Consider the following 16,645-nt stretch of genomic DNA (forward strand, 5'->3'; position numbering starts at 1 on the left):
GAGTGCTCCGTAGGGGTGGATAGCCAATGTGGTCTGTTTATGGTCTGTTTGTAAAACTGCTTCTTTCAAAATACACCAGTTCGCCATATCAACCAGCTGTTTGAATTGTCACCTATTTAAGATGCCAGTAATTTATTCATAAGTAGTCTCAAAAAGAGTTATTGTAGTTCAGATATCTTTTTTTTTTAATTAAATATTAGCAGACAAACTTTCAAATAGTATAAATACTGCATTATCAGTGTGGTTGTGGTGGTAGTCTTGAGGTTAAGCACTCCGCTAAAACCTTGTTTTGCACCATAGGAACGCCGGTTCGCGTCCCGGTCCTGGCACCTTTGCTGCTCAAAGTCCTAGATTAACTTTATTGTTTAATGTTACTACAACTAAAAACACATCTTTCATATCAATTCTGTATGCAATTTGTAGTAATAGTAGGGTAATGCTATGAAATGAAAGATGTGTTTTGAGTTGTAGCAACATTAAACAATAAACTTACTTGAGGACTTTGACCATTTATGGTAGGTGATCGTCTGTCTCACAAACAATCTATTCCACAGTCTGGACTAGAACCCAAAAGCTCAGCTTCCCAGCTCAAAGTATTGGTGAGTTTTTCCAGAAATCAGGGCTAAAATCGTCAGATTTCACATGAAAAGTTGACCATTGACCCCTGTGAAGGTCGGACGGGTCTGATCTTTGGCATCAACAATCTCCTGTACAGTATGGACAACATACTAAGAGCTCAGCTCCTCAGCTCAAAGCGTTGGTGAGTTTTTCCAGAAATTAGGGCTAAAAGCGTCAGATTTCACATGAAAAGTTTACCTTTGACCCCTGTGAAGGTCGGACAGGTCTGATTTTTGGCATCAACAATCTCCTGTACAGTATGGACAACATACTAAGAGCTCAGTTCCTCAGCTCAAAGCGTTGGTGAGTTTTTCCAGAAATTAGGGCTAAAATCGTCAGATTTCACATGAAAAGTTGACCTTTGACCCCTGTGAAGGTAGAATGGGTCTGTAATTGCAAACACTGGATGGCTCTAGGCCCCTGATAAACCTCTGAACATTTCAGGCTTATAACCCAAAGCGCGTGGAAGCTATTAAAGAATTGCTGTTGAAATGTATATCCTGCAAATGGAGACCGCAAACATGACCATTGCTTTTTGGCCATTTTGGACCCTTCTGAATGGAACAGAGCTCTGATTTTTGGCACAAACAATCTATTCCACAGTCTGGACTAGAACCTACAAGCTCAGCTTCCCAGCTCAAAGTGTTGGTGAGTTTTTCCAGAAACAGGGCTAAAATCGTCAGATTTCACATGAAAAGACTGCCACCCCCACCACTCTCTCACCCAACCACCGGCCCGCATGCTGACTGACATGACCTGTAGTCCAGTGTTTGACAGAAAGAGTTAAAGGTGACAGACTGACAGCCTATGGCTTTTAACTGGGGCCGTTACAATATATTAAATTCAGGGCAGGTCAGCCTTGAGTCTGAGCAGGCACCTTGACCGGTGAGCATGTATGTGTTCTGAGTCCATGCACTTCAGCATGCACATTAGAACACAGTGTATTCTTCATATGGATAAAGCATGTGCAATATGGATTCTTCAATAAAGAACAGACAAAACAAGGGTCCAATATTCACTGTATTCAACAATACAGCTGATTGTCCTATTTGCAGGACGATGCCGCCTTGGGTGCCTTTGTTTTCTTTTGGAGTGCCCCGTAGGGGTGGATAGCCAATGTGGTCTGTTTATGGTCTGTTTGTAAAACTGCTTCTTATAAAATACACCAGTTCGCCATATTAACCAGCTGTTTGAATTGTCACCTATTTAAGATGCCAGTAATTTATTCATAAGTAGTCTCAACAAGAGTTATTGTAGTTCAGATATCTTTTTTTTTTTTTTTATCAAATATTAGCAGACAAAATTTCAAATAGTATAAATACTACATTATTAGTGTGGTTGTGGTGGTAGTCTTGAGGTTAAGCACTCTGCTAAAACCTTGTTTTGCACCATAGGAACGCCGGTTCGCGTCCCGGTCCTGGCATCTTTGCTGCTCAAAGTCCTAGATTAACTTTATTGTTTAATGTTACTACAACTAAAAACACATCTTTCATATCAATTCTGTATGCAATTTGTAGTAATAGTAGGGTAATGCTATGAAATGAAAGATGTGTTTTGAGTTGTAGCAACATTAAACAATAAACTTACTTGAGGACTTTGACCATTTATGGTAGGTGATCGTCTGTCTCCCGCTCAGTCTCCGTCTTGCGAAAGCATAACACTAACCCAAAGTAGTCCACCCCCTGCCTTTGCCCCCCTGGTGTCACACACCAGCATATATTTCATTATACCTTTTTAATCACGTATGTTTACATGTCATCTCTTGTTAAATGTTTAAATAAGAGAATCCGCTGGGTACACAGATTCTATTACTGTAACAGTTATTAAAAATAATAAAATGAATGCAGTAAGGGTGCTGGTGCCGGGATGCGAACCGGCAACCCATGGTGTAAAACAATATATTTAACCAGGTACTTAACCTCCAGACTATCTCTCCTACCATACTCCTCATGCAGTTTTTATACTATATAAAATATAGCTCACTAAAATTGGAATTACTTATAAAATAATTTATACAGAAATATGCTGGCAAATTGGTGTATTGTGAGAGAAGCAGTTTTACAAACAGACAATAATCAGACCATTGGCTACCTGCCCCTTCGTCACTTGATTGGCCACAATCTAGCTGTCTCCCTATTGACTTGCGTAACATAATACAGTATTTGTGTCCGAGTCAACATTTTATTTAACTTCAACAAGCGAGCATTCTCAGCTTACAGTCAACAGCATAAACTTCTGGTTTTCCTACTCACAGACCCCAAGACTGCCACCCCCACCACTCTCTCACCCAACCACCGGCCCGCACGCTGACTGACATGACCTGTAGTCCAGTGTTTGACAGAAAGAGTTAAAGGTGACAGACTGACAGCCTATGGCTTTTAACTGGGGCCGTTACAATATATTAAATGCAGGGCAGGTCAGCCTTGAGTCTGAGCAGACACCTTGACCGCATGTATGTGTTCTGAGTCCATGCACTTCAGCATGCACATTAGAACACAGTGTATTCTTCATATGGATAAAGCATGTGCAATATGTGTCTACAGACAAAACAAGGATCTAATAATCACTGTATTCAACAATACAGCTGATTGTCCTACTTGCAGAGAACTTGAGAGCATCACTGTTTATTTAAAAAAATCAGTTAAAGGTCAAATATCAAGAAAACGGTGACCCCTGACCATTCTGACGGTCGCGTGGCTCTGAAACTTTGCACAGTAGATGGTCCTGAGGCTGTGATACATGTTATATCAGCCCTGTAGCCCAAATGATGAGTAAAGAAATTGTATTTTGGGGCATCAGGTGAAGTTCAGACACTTTCTGAATGTCTTTTCGGCTGCCACTAGCCGACCTTTGACCCCACAGACCACAAATAATCAGGGCTCATAGCCTTCTACATCTCGAATGTCTCGGAATGTCTCGAGCAGTGAGCGAAATATGCTGGGGCCGCTGCCGTTGGCACATGAATCTCCGCTTGCCCTGATAGCGTTAGCTCGGTGGCTAACAGTAGCCCTGCATCCCGAGCCACAGTCCAGGTGAGTCTCTGCAGCATCAGACCCACGGCTGACTGCCACAGCAACAACAATGAGGGCCGCCGCCATCAGCACGGGCCTAGTGTTAGCCGCCGAGGCGCACTATCAGGGCAAACTGAGATTAGTCTGCTGAACGGCGGCGGCCCTCATCTTTGTTGCTGTGGCGGTCAGCTGTGGGACGGACGCTGTGGCTCACCTGGACTGTGGCTGTTTTGGCTTTTAGAGTTTTGCACCAGTGGCAATGGCACTTGGTCCCATTGTGGCAGTCTCATTAGTTTGTGCAATTAAAAGTCAAGCTTTATGTTTCACATAAGAACAGCGCTGCCTCTGGGATCAGTAGACTATGTTCAAATAACACCACATTTACATCAATAAATGTTTTACAATGAACTGATCATTCTGCATTACATTTTACTAAGACAGAGAGGACTGGTAGCTCCAGCGGTAGTGACAGCAAACGGTCACTCGTCGTCATTCTTGAGGTATTTATATTATTACTGTGTCTCTAAAATTAAGCACTGTACAGAAATTAGTATTTTTTTGCATGGTTTCATCAATACAAAACTCCAATTTCACTTTACAGGGACTTTAAAGTTTCAGCCTCCTAGTCCAAAATGTGTGGAAGTTATTAATATAAAGATGATGATGATAGCAATACTGTCGTTATTAATATCATTATTGCTAATAATAACAACAACAACAACAGTATTAGTATATGAAGGCTATAGCACCATTCAAAACATTTATGAAAGTGCTTTGCAGGGGGAAAAAAGATTTTAAAAAAAAACAGAATAAGGGATGATGAGTACAATGAAGACAAGAGTGGTAGATAATAATGGCAAAAAGTGATGATGCTGATGCTATGATGAGAAGAATAACAATAATAAAGAATTTTGTGATTTAAATAGATGGCCATATAAACATATTAAAGTTTCAGCCTCCTCATCCAAGGCGTGTGGAAGTTATTAAAGAAAAGCTGTTAAAATAGATGTCATTTCATTTCAAAGTCTTGGTGATTTATTCAAGGAAAAGGTGTCAAAAAGGTCAAATTTAACACTGATGAGTGACCTCTGATACTGAGGGTCACACGGGTGTCAAACTTAACATGCAACAGAAAGCTTATACAGCTATGCAGTCCTTCCACCTACTCTGGCTGATAACTATCTTATTACACACAGTCTGATTTTTAATGTCCCCATCCCGACCATGCCCCTCCCTCTCTCTGTCTCAGCCCGCTAAAGGAAACATGGAGGCTCCTGTGTCAGCCGTGTTCCCAAGGAGGAGGAAATAATCATATAAGGCAGTGTGTGGCTTATTAATAAAACTCCCCTGTAACAGCATTGATCAATTCAATTAACATGGAATGCAATCTGCTTTCACATTTCGCTTTAAAAATGTGTGTAAAAACTTGGATAAGAGGTGAAATGTCTTCCTAGAGAAGTGCAAGTCCAGCTGCCTTTGATTTAATTTGCCCAGAAGCTATGACCGGGACAAATGAGAATATCTGCAAGCAACCTGATTTTTGAGGTCCCCATCCGGACTATGCCCCCCCCCCACCATTCCCTCAGTCTCTGCCCGCCAGACGGTCAGGCATGTTCGCGCTTGCTGGAGCCACTTTTTTTTTCCCTCAGTAAATGAGCAGTTCGCTTCACCACACCTGTAGCCTGTCACAAGCACATGGTGCGCTTTGGACACGGACGCGTTAGCACTGCGGGGTGCGCTGGGGGATACACCAAGCGCTCCTTTGCCAACTACAGCACCTGCGCTTGACGAGGGAACAGGAAGTCACAGTGTGTCTGAGGCCGTGTTGACAGCAGGTCTGGAGGTAGCCGAGCTGGATTCGTGATGGAGACGGTGAGCATTAAGTTACTGAAATGTGTTTTTTAGTTACATTTATTACAACTGTACAATTGTGTCCAGCTACATTCTTCGGTCGGGAGATCATTTTTCAGACTAAAAGTTAGCTAACGTTAGCTGCTAGCTGCTAGCTGCTAGCTGACTGCACGCTGCAGCAGGACAGGGCTGAAGGCCTATGGTACCGAGTAGAGTATTTGCTCGGCTTGGGCGGTAACCGAGTACCACTTGACCTACTCGGATACCGCCACCGCGACCCCCCCCCCCCCCCTCGGTGCTCGGTGGCGGCATCAAAGCCCTTGTCCCTCCGCTGATACTCGGACCCCCGGGTCTGCACAGCTCTGTTTTTAGGCTGTAATTGTACTGCTGCTGACCAACACCTCGTTCTGGGTCCGTTATTGTTTATTTAGGCCGAAATGTTAATGGTTTATTTATTGAAGTGTGCCCTGCCGTTATAAGAGATAGGGACAATTTCATTCCGTGGCATTCCTTCTTTTCTTTTTTTTTTGCGAGTGATTTGAGGAAGGATCTATGAGGAAAAACATCACCCTGTGACGGACAACTGTTTCAGCTGTTTGTTATAAAAAGAAGTGTGTGATTATGAAAAAATGTGTGTTACTTTACTGTCCGATTTACATGGCAGGCAGTTCCCCCTCTTAATTATAAGTGATGTAACAGGACAGCGGTCTCCGGCCGCTCCACTTTGAAATGCTGAATGTGTTGACATGTGGACTGTCTGTGCCGACAGGAGGATGGCCCAAGCTTGAGATCCACAGGACTCGGCTCTGAATGTAAAGGTATGTAATAACACAATCCAGAAAGTAACTCTTCAAACCTGAATCCTTCTTTGCATCCTGTTTATTATTTATCTGTTTTTTTAATCCAACCATGCTTGTGCTTTTGTTTTGCTCTGCATATCTGATGTTTTCTTCTGAATGACCATAAAAAGAATATTGAATCTTGATTCAGTAATGATGGGGAAACGTAACTTGGGACAGCTGAGCACTCAATCCTCTGTTAAAGAATACTGTTAGTGTTACTGTTACTCTTTAGTAAATGTATATGATCATTAATTAGTTAGTTTGCATTTTGGTATAATTATATAATTGGTTTCTCATGTGTAACTATTAATAATTTGCAGGCTGAGTGAGGAGCAGCTGATCCTCCACTAAATCGTGCCAGCTAAATTAGAAAGAAAGAATAAAAGACAATATTAGTTGAGTATTTTCTCATAAGTCTCAACATCAAACAGACCTTTGCTCTGGAGCTACAGTTTGTCAACCCTTTGAACTACTGTATGACTGTACACAAGCTTACCCCGAGTTCACACAGTAACAATCCACAAATCAGTTGTTTGAGTCACAGCTGTTCAGTGTTTGAAGAATGGTATCTTCAAATTAAAGGGCTGTTCAACAAGAGATAAGTAAGAAAGTTATGTTTATTTTTTACAGCACTTTTAAAAGAAATAATTCACAAAGTGAGGAGGTAGATAGTTAGCAGAGGAGCCCACATTTCATTAAAGGACCTTTCATTACCCTTCACAACTGTAATAAGACTTTCATGGGGGAGGACCCGGAATATTTTCCTATACCATAGGTGACAGTAGGTGGTTTATCATTGATCCAGTTAATGAAATGCATTTTCTGGCCAGTGATAGAAATTTCTCACATAATTTGAACTTCTAATGGGTTAGAGTCGCCTCCCCTCAAGCCAGGGTCCTTCCTCACCTTTACTTTAAAGATACCACCCAGTTCCTGTGAGATTATAGGCTACCCCAAAATCTTTTTTTTTAATCAATTTACATAGCCAGAAATAATGGAATATGTTCCAACCTCTCTAAGATACTTATTACACAGAGGTGAAATCTGACGGTCCATCTTATTTAGTATGTATGGAGTTAGGTGTAGACAGTGTAATATTTTATACGGTCTCTCTCAGTCTGTTATATGTAAAGGTGGATTTAAATACTTACATTTATATTTTCTGATTTTTATTTTTAGATGCTGATGGTGGCAGTGAGCCTCAGCTGGAGGAGGAGGTAGGTTATGCCATCGTCTTTGAGTTCTTAAAAGTAACATTTACTGGTGTTTGTGTTATTCTGTGGAGTCTGTTCAGTTTAAAATTTGATGGTTTTGACTCCTTTGAGTCTGCTTAGACAGCCTCAAAGTGTCTGAACAGACTCGTGCTGTCTGCTCTGTTTAAAAAAAATTGTGCTCTGGTCAGACAACTTAAGATTAGTACGTGGTGTTCTGCACAATGATTAAATTTCTGCATCATGGTGCCATGGTGTGACCCTTTGTTACATGATGTTGTTCCTCCTCTTTGCTCTGTCTCTTTACATGGTCCCTTCAAATTAGATTTAAATGCCAAAAATAAAAAAGCTATATAGCTTTTACTGAACATTCTGAATGTTTTTTCACAATGTTTCACAGGCAAAAAGTCGCCATATGCTTTATATAGGCCTACAGAAGGTGAAAGCTCACCATGATGTGTGTGAAAAGCACTATGAGGCAGCGCAGGCAGAGAGGCAAATGGAGAGGAAGAGGACCGTGGTTCTACATCATCAGCAGGATACAGCAGTGAGTCATGCTACACCTTTTAAACAGGGATGCCTAGATCTAATACTAAGACTGGATATAGTTCTGACATTGAGTAAATAGCTGGATCGGGTAAATGAGGCCCATTTATGACACTGATCTATTTACTTCATGCTTGTGATATAGTGTGAAACCAGTAACAGTTTCATGTGTAGTAGCAAGGCAAGGCAATTTTATTTGTATAGCCCGTTTTTACAAACAGTTTGTCTCAAAGGGCTTTTCTAGTGGAAATTGTAGTTCTCATTAGTATTAGAATACTTACCTTTACTTGTCTGTACAACATCTCTGTCTCGTCTGTCCGTCCTGGGTGAGGGATCTCTCCTCTGTTGCTCACCCTGAGCTTTCTCCTGGTTTTCCCTGTTAAAAGGGTTTTCCATGGAGTTTTTCCTCAGTGGATGTGAGGGTCTAAGATCAGAGGATGTTGGTATTATGCCATGTAAAGCCCTTTGAGACAAACTGCTGGTTAAAATGGGCTATACAAATAAAATTGCTTTGCATTACCTGTTCTGGTTAATAGAGAGCATGTCAGTGTTTTCTCCCAAAAATGAGATCTCAGATACTTACCAAGCAGGACTTAGAAATCTGACTTTTAACCCCCCCCCCCCTTTTTTTTTTTTTTAGGTGGACGTAGAGGCTCTGACTGGGGAATCGAGCTTTGAGTTTAGCGAAGATGACTATGACACTGGAACAACAAACAGTGATACCTCAGTGGAACTAGAAAGGAAGAGGAAAGTACAAAAAAGGCCTGATGCAGCGGATGAAAAGCGGATTGCACGTCTGCCGTCCTGGGTGAGGGATCCCTCCTCTGTTGCTCACCCTGAGGGTTTCTCCTGGTTTTCCCTGTTAAAAGGGTTTTCTATGGAGTTTTTCCTCAGTGGATGTGAGGGTCTAAGGACAGTGGATGTTGTTACGATGCCATGTGAAGCCCTTTGAGACAAACTGCTGGTTAAAACGGGCTATACCTGTTCTCATTTTTGGGAGAAAACACTGACATGCTCTCTATTAACCAGATCTGCTGTGAAAAAAAGAGATTTCAGATACTTACCAAGCAGGACTTAGAAATCTGACTTTTAACCCCCCCTCTCTCTTTTTTTTATTTTTTAGGTGGACGTAGAGGCTCTGACTGGGGAATCAAGCTTTGAGTTTAGCGAAGATGACTATGACCCTGGAACAACAAACAGTGATACCTCAGTGGTATGGAATATAGGTTTAATTTAATGCTGTAGCAATGTTGAATATGCACAATAGAGGCACAATATGAACAGTGAAAACAGTCTGAATATCATGAAATGCTGAAGTTTCATTTCCTGTATGCACTAGAGATATGATGACAAATCACTGTTTACACTATAGAACCAATAAACAGGGAGTCTAGCTGAGGTCCAGCTTCAGAATCTTAACTCACCTGTACCATGTACTGTCTGAGCTCCTGGTGGAACCTTAACATTCAGTCCTGCCTGATCTACCAGTGATGGAAAGGGGTCACAATATGGTCAACACTAGGTCTACTGCAGGGGTACCCAAATATATTTGGGCCAGAATTTTTCACAACAGAATCCTCGGGGGCCAGACATTCATAGGCCTAGATTGAAATTAAATTAACCTTTTGCCTATTTAGTTATTCATATTTTATTACAGGGACAATATTTTTATTTATACACATCTCTGGTGTTTTTGTATAACATAAAATGAAAAATCTTGACCTTATCATATCATTTCCATATCTTACTGTAACTTTACACTGCTGACTTCTGTTTCTCTTCTATAAAACATATTCTACATTTTGGATGTGACGTCTTTCCTCACTTGAGCTTCCTTCACCTTTCAAAATAGGCAAAGCTCAGTAGGAAACAGTAGGAGAGACACAGGGTGAAGCCATCTGTAGACCTAGTAATGTTTTATGTTAAAGTTTCATATTCATCAGGTTCACTACTTCTTTTACTAAGAGAGCTGTTGTGTTTCCAGAAAAATCCAGTGAGAGTGGGAGATCCACCAGTGGAAAGGACAGGGCGCCTCCAGCTCAAGGTAATGTTTATGTTGAACTCTGTTTTCCTCTCATGTCCTTCTCTCTCCTTGGCCCTCATTTATCAAACTTGCGCAGGATCTGGTGTAGATTCTGGTGTAAATAACAGTGTGTGCCAAGTGTCACGTGTGATTTACTAAAAGTGTGTACGCTGCTGATTTCGGCGTAGAACCGGCGTGGTGGTGATAAATCCGGCGGCTGAAAACGATCGTAATTTAAATGTCCCGCCCCGATATATTCCTGCTTTAGAGGCGTCGCCCTGCCCCTTTTATGGCATGGAGACACGGAAGACGGCCAAGAAGAGACTTTACTGATATTTCCACGGTCAACAGAGAGTGGGCGGCAACATGAAATATCTGGACATTGACAGAGTGATAGTTTATGTGATTGATAAAAGCGTGGATGGAGGCTGCAGACGCACGTGTCACTGACGACGTTAGAAAACCCAGCGATCGCATGCTCCTGCAGTTTACTAAACACAAGCGCAACACAAGTGATTAAGGAGAAATCATATTACTGCCATGACCGCTACTGTATAAACATCAGCACCGATGGTTCAGCTGATGGAGGGATGTCAAACACCGGCCCGATCCCCCGCTGACAGGCCCTGCTGACGGGAGGAAAAAAAAAAACCTCCGCTGTGACAATCAGCTGCACCTGGACAGGTAGCGGAGCTCTCCCTCCTCAACCGGGGCTCCGGTGTCCGGCAGAGAGACACTGAAGTCGTCCGTTCATCACTCTGTTGCAGGACATGTTGGACGTTTGTGTGTAACAGTAACAGGTCTGTCACTGATCTGTCACATCCTGGTTTTTAATTCAACATGTGGTCCACATCGCTGCATGAGTAGGTTGTGGTTTAATAATCATTCTGACAGCAGCACTCGCTCCCTCATGTTCTACGCTGGTTCCAGATGCGCGTCGTTCAGACTGATAAAAGCCGATCCTTGCAGTGAATTTGGTGTCCACCCATTTTTTTGGTGTACGCAAGTTTGATAAATGAGGGCCACTGTCCTTATGTTAAAGTTTCATATTCATCAGGTTCACTACTTCTTTTACTAAGAGAGCTGTTGTGTTTCCAGAAAAATCCAGTGAGGAGCGAGAGATCCACCAGTGGAAAGGACAGAGCGCCTCCAGCTCAAGGTAATGTTTATGTTGAACTCTGTCTTCCTCTCCTCTCCTCTCCTCTCTCTGCCTCCTCTCCTCTCTCTGCCTCCTCTCCTCTCCTCTCGTCTCCTCTCCTCCTCTCCTTTCCTCTCCTCTTCATCTCCTCTCCTCCCCTCTCCTCTTCATCTCCTCTCCTCTCCTCCTCTCCTCCCCTCTCCTCCTCCTCCTCCTCTCCTTACCTCTGTCTTTCTCTGTCCTTATGTTAAAGTTTCATATTCATCAGGTTCACTACTTCTTTTACTAAGAGAGCTGTTGTGTTTACAGAAAAATCCAGTGAGAGCGAGAGATCCACCAGTGGAAAGGACAGCGCGCCTCCAGCTCAAGGTAATGTTTTATGTTTAACTCTGTCTTCCTCTCCTCTCCTCTTCATCTCCTTACTCTGTCTTCCTCTCCTCTCCTCTCCTCTCCTCTTCATCTCCTTACCTCTGTCTTTCTCTGTCCTTATGTTAATGTTTCATATTCATCAGGTTCACTACTTCTTTTACTAAGAGAGCTGTTGTGTTTACAGAAAAATCCAGTGAGAGCCGAGATATCCACCAGTGGAAAGGACAGAGCGCCTCCAGCTCAAGGTAATGTTTACAGTAAATAGTACAACAAGAGTGTTATGGACATGTCTGAGGCCCGTACTATGTAGAAGGTTCAACATAGCGAGTCTTTGTGTAATATGTTCTGGGTTAACAAAACCTGAAACACCTAAACAGAGTTAAATGGTATCACAAAGGTGGTTATCAACTTGGTTTGTCAAGTCCAGCTCTCAGCTTTTTTGCTGTATGCGCGTTCACATAAAGAGGTTGGGTGTACATATGAATATACAGTGAATTTTTTAGGTGCTCACATAGCTTTTTGTCTCTGTACAACGACAACAAAGACCATTTTAACTGTGAAAATAGCATAGAGCTATTCAAGATTTGTGTTTGGGCAAACACCATGTAACAGGTTGAAACACTGAAATGTATTTATTCTTGGCCAAAGCAAATTGAAATGATAAACTTAACTGATTATTTGTAGTGCTGCGAGCACACAACTTTTTTCAGTGTCCTCCTGACACTCATGTCAAGAGTGAGCAGTGTATTCCCTCAGCTGAACATCTGTAGGCGTTCAACATCCAAACGTGTGTGGACGGGAATATTCTACAGTAAAAAACTTTGGATATATTAAAAAAAACATGTTCATGTGGATAGGGCCTGAGAGAGAAAGTAAACACCAGCTGATCAGCACGTTCTCTCCCTCCATACAAATGCTGGTTCTGATCCAGCTCCACTGAACTTTTCAAAGGTGACAACCAGCTCCAAACACGCTAAATTGTTAAACAGCGACGCTTTTCACCGTGGTGATGTAGCCCGGTTAAAAGAGAACCACCTTCATGATGGAGGAAAGCCTGGCTTTAGACTCAACAAACCTTGCTAACCCACTAAACTGGCTTCACACACAGTACAAGCCTCTGGTTACCAGAATAAACCTGAGGTTGTTGATCTCAACATTCATGAGGTCACTTTCAAAGTTTAATAACTGTCAAGAAGTATAAACACTTTGGATAATGGTTAGGTTATAGACCAGGACAGAAATGAATACATTTCTTTCAGTTATTATTGAGCGTAGCTGTCAATAACAATGTGTTTGATGGTTGAAGGTTTAATGTGGTTTAAGTTGATTTTGTGTACAAAGTAGAGACTGTTAAATGGCCTGTATTTCTTACTCTGATCAGCCTCAACAGTAAATCCTGTTAACCTCTGTGTATAACCTGTGTTGCTCGACTGTTTTTAAGTACTGTGTCTACTATCAAGAAATCATTTGCACCAATGTTGAAATAGGCACCCGCCCCGCTCTTAACGATGTTCATTAGTTTGAGTCCAGTGTTCTAGAACATTAAGCCATTGTTGTATTTTATCCAGGTTCTTCAAAAGGGAGACAAACGTGGACGGAGGAGGAGGTCCAGGCAGTGGTGAAGATGCTAAATTCCAGGAAGGTTCCCAGCAAAGAAGACTGTGAGAGGTGCATTGAGTCATCTCCACAGGCTCTCCAGTACAGGGACTGGAAAGCTGTAAAATTCTACATCAAAAACAGAATTGATGCTGCGAAAAGAGATAAGCGATTCTGAATTTATTTATTATTTTTTTTGAGTTCAAGGACAATTACAGGCAAATTCAACTCGGGGCTGTATTTTCCTAAAATTTCAGGTCTAAAAGAAGGAATCTGAAGATTTTCAGTATAATTGCTCCTGTTTTGCGGCAGTTCAGCTGCTTTGGCTGTTTACATCCCTCAAAGCCACAGACAGCGTCAAACATGCGCCCAGAAGTCTTGCGGAGTCTTGTGCGAGACCCAAGTGACGCTTGGTGTATTCAGGTGCAGTCGGAAGCTCCTGTTTGCGTCATAACACAGGAATATCAACTCTTGACTTGCTTGAAGTCTGGTGCATGTTTGAGTCGCCATCTGACGCTGTTTGTAAACCGGAAATCGTCAGATTCCTTCTTTTAGACATAAAATGTTAGGAAAATACAGGCCGTGTTGAATTTGCCTGGAATTGTCCAAAAACACAGTTTTCTCATCCAAAATCGTCCAATATCTACGTCTCCTCATTGGATAAAGGTTGTAGGATACAAGAAAATGTTCTCCTCAGCTTACAGCAGAGCAGAGTGACTGACAGACCCGTGTTTCAGACCAAACACTCTATAGAAGTGATTGCTGTGGGAAGATACAACTATTTAAGACTTAGATTTACACAAACATTCCACTGACTTCTGCTTTAAACACCACCATTTTTCCTCTTTCCATTGCAATCACTACTTTACCGAGCTTGGCCAATTGTAATGTTCCCTCTGGCAGCCTGTAGTATTTGCGATGAACTTGAATATCATGACCTAAAAAGTCTGCTAGATTGTCCATTTCATTTTCCTTCAGATTAAAGCAGAAGTCAGCGGAATATTTGTGTTAATTTAAGTCTTAAATAGTTCTATTTTCCCACAGCAATCACTTACATAGAGTGTTTGGTTATTTTTCTTCATTTTGTCTCTTTTGTTAGTAGATTTCTACTAAATTCACCAAGAGTTAACAGCTACTGTGACACACTGTGTTGTGCCTGTTGTCTGACCCATGTCATGTCAGATTGTCATTGTAAAGCTCCCTCTCCCGCCTGAACGGTGTAGGCTTCCAAAAATTGTCATCATCCTCTGGTAATCCGCAACCAATTGTAAAAGTAATGTTTTATACAATTAACAATTGTTAATCACTATAAGTTGTTTTAAAAAAGGCCGTTTTCTCCAATAGTGAGATTGTTCCCTCATAAGTGCTGCTGAAGTGGAGATTTCTAGCTTAGACACCAAAACCTTCCCAGTTTTATTTCTGTTTATATTTGTGAAGGTTTTTACAGAGGGAACTGTTGATAATATCGTTTCACGAAGCCTGATTTTATACAACATTTATCACCTTTCTCTGATAAAAGTTGAATAAACCAAACCATCTTCTTATTACAGTTTTATGAAGTCTTAGATTCAGCAAAATACAAAATTCCGTGAAATTGATCGTTTACTTTTTGTAATTATATCTGTCGACTTTACTTAAAGCAATATCAACACTTGATGTTGTACAGAATATCAGCACATGTGGACATCAGTCATAGGCACAATGCTTTATTTCTCCTTAGAACACAGCGCGCTGAATACTCGATTCTGAATGGAGGTCAATCACCAAAATTCTGCTGTGTTTATTTCCTTGCTAGACCACCGCTGAGCCGTTCGCAGAGGCGTGTTACTAAGGACGATACCGCTCAGATTCAAGTAGCACAGAGGAGATATGTGATCAGCGTATCTGGTGGAACTATGCAGGATATTGACCTTTGTGTTTTCAAGTTTTACCGGCCTTAAACAGCCTCGGACTAATGTTGATGCCAGATAAATGACTTGTAGCTTGGTCACAGGAAGAGTGGTAGGCTCGTTTTCTACACCCGGGCCCGCTGCTGAAGACCAACCTGCATGATCAGAGTCTCCGGACCCGGGCTGTCCTCACCGAGGCTTCTCGTCTTGGTGCGGTGGCACAGCGAGCCCACACACAGACGAAACAGACGCACCCCCGAAACCGGCAATTTATGGTTTAGATTAATTATTTTCACTCGTAAATAGCCGTGTTCTAAGCGGATAAATGTATAGTTGGTCGGTTTGTTAATGGAGAACTATAAACACTTATCCCTTACATAACCTGATCTTCATGATATTCTAAAATCCTCTTCCTGTCACTTGTCTATGTTGCTCCTATCAACCAGTTGCCTTAACAGATGCGGTTTATGTCAGTTCATAAGCACATCTTGTTCTTGTAGCTTCCTCCTAATTAATAGGCCAAAAATAGTGCTAAACAACGTCTATAGTGGTGATCACATCAGATGCAATTACTGGTTTATTTAGTAAATCCTTATACTTATTCACAGTCTGCTGTTATTATATGAATATGTAACAAGTATACAGTGATGGAACCTTCAGAGCTGCCATTTGTACTATAGTTGATAAATCTAAAATCTAACATTTGCACATATGCTTAATGCACATTAAAGACTAACACTGACATAGTGTATAACTTCCTCCTGTACAATGCTGCTCTGTTCTTTGGCTCTGTTCTTCTCCTGTCCCGCTTCTCTCATTCCCTCTTTCCACGCTGCTCTGCTTCTTGCCATATTCTGTATGCCTGCTTTATTGGCTCAAGTCCTGTATTTAAATGAGAGTTAGCAAAGATAACGACTGCATTATAACACTACTGCATCGTTTGATACCTACAAGTATATACCAGTAAATTGCATCTTTCAGCACTTAGTCTTCCCATCATTTGTGACTTAACTGTTTTTTTGTTCCCTATATCTGTGCCAGTCCCAGCTGACAAGGTGCATGTGAAGGTTCACACCTGCTCAGGGCAACTCGTCACTAGCAAACACGTGTGCTGGTTTTACATGGTACATGCAAAAACAAAATTACATTGTAGACAATATAGGCAACCATTTTTTTGTTTCTCTTCTAAATAATCATCTGTTGGGCTGATTGCAGAACACTTTACTTTAATTTTCCAGCTCTTAAACAGAGACTTGTAAATGAATAGAGAAAAAAAATGTAATAAGCTTGACACCCTGGGTGTGGTTTTGTGGTATGAACACTAAAGAGGCGTCCCCAGCGAAATAGAAAAACCTGAAAAAATCTATTTGAAAAAACTTGGGAATTTTACTGACTTTTCTGGTCAAAGGTGGCTTTAAAAAAAATCAGAAGAATTGATTTTAGACTACTCATTTTGCACCTAAAATGTTTCTTTTAAAGTGGATGTCCCCAAACCGTGAAAAAATTTCAGGTCCAAACTGTTTTGGTCCCCACGATGTAATAAAAACAAGT

The 16,645-nt window shown here is 41.5% G+C and overlaps 1 protein-coding gene across 2 annotated transcripts in view; it reads right to left on the reverse strand.

Annotated features, from left to right (window-relative positions):
- The window catches only part of tfe3a (transcription factor binding to IGHM enhancer 3a), a 31,415-nt gene that overhangs the window by 13,637 nt on the left and 1,133 nt on the right, over positions 1-16,645 (reverse strand). The gene's annotated exons all lie outside the window — the stretch shown is intronic.

This window comes from Trachurus japonicus, chromosome 7 (assembly GCF_045865225.1).
Source record: "Trachurus japonicus isolate A0001 chromosome 7, Traja_1.0".
NCBI lineage: Eukaryota > Metazoa > Chordata > Actinopteri > Carangiformes > Carangidae > Trachurus > Trachurus japonicus.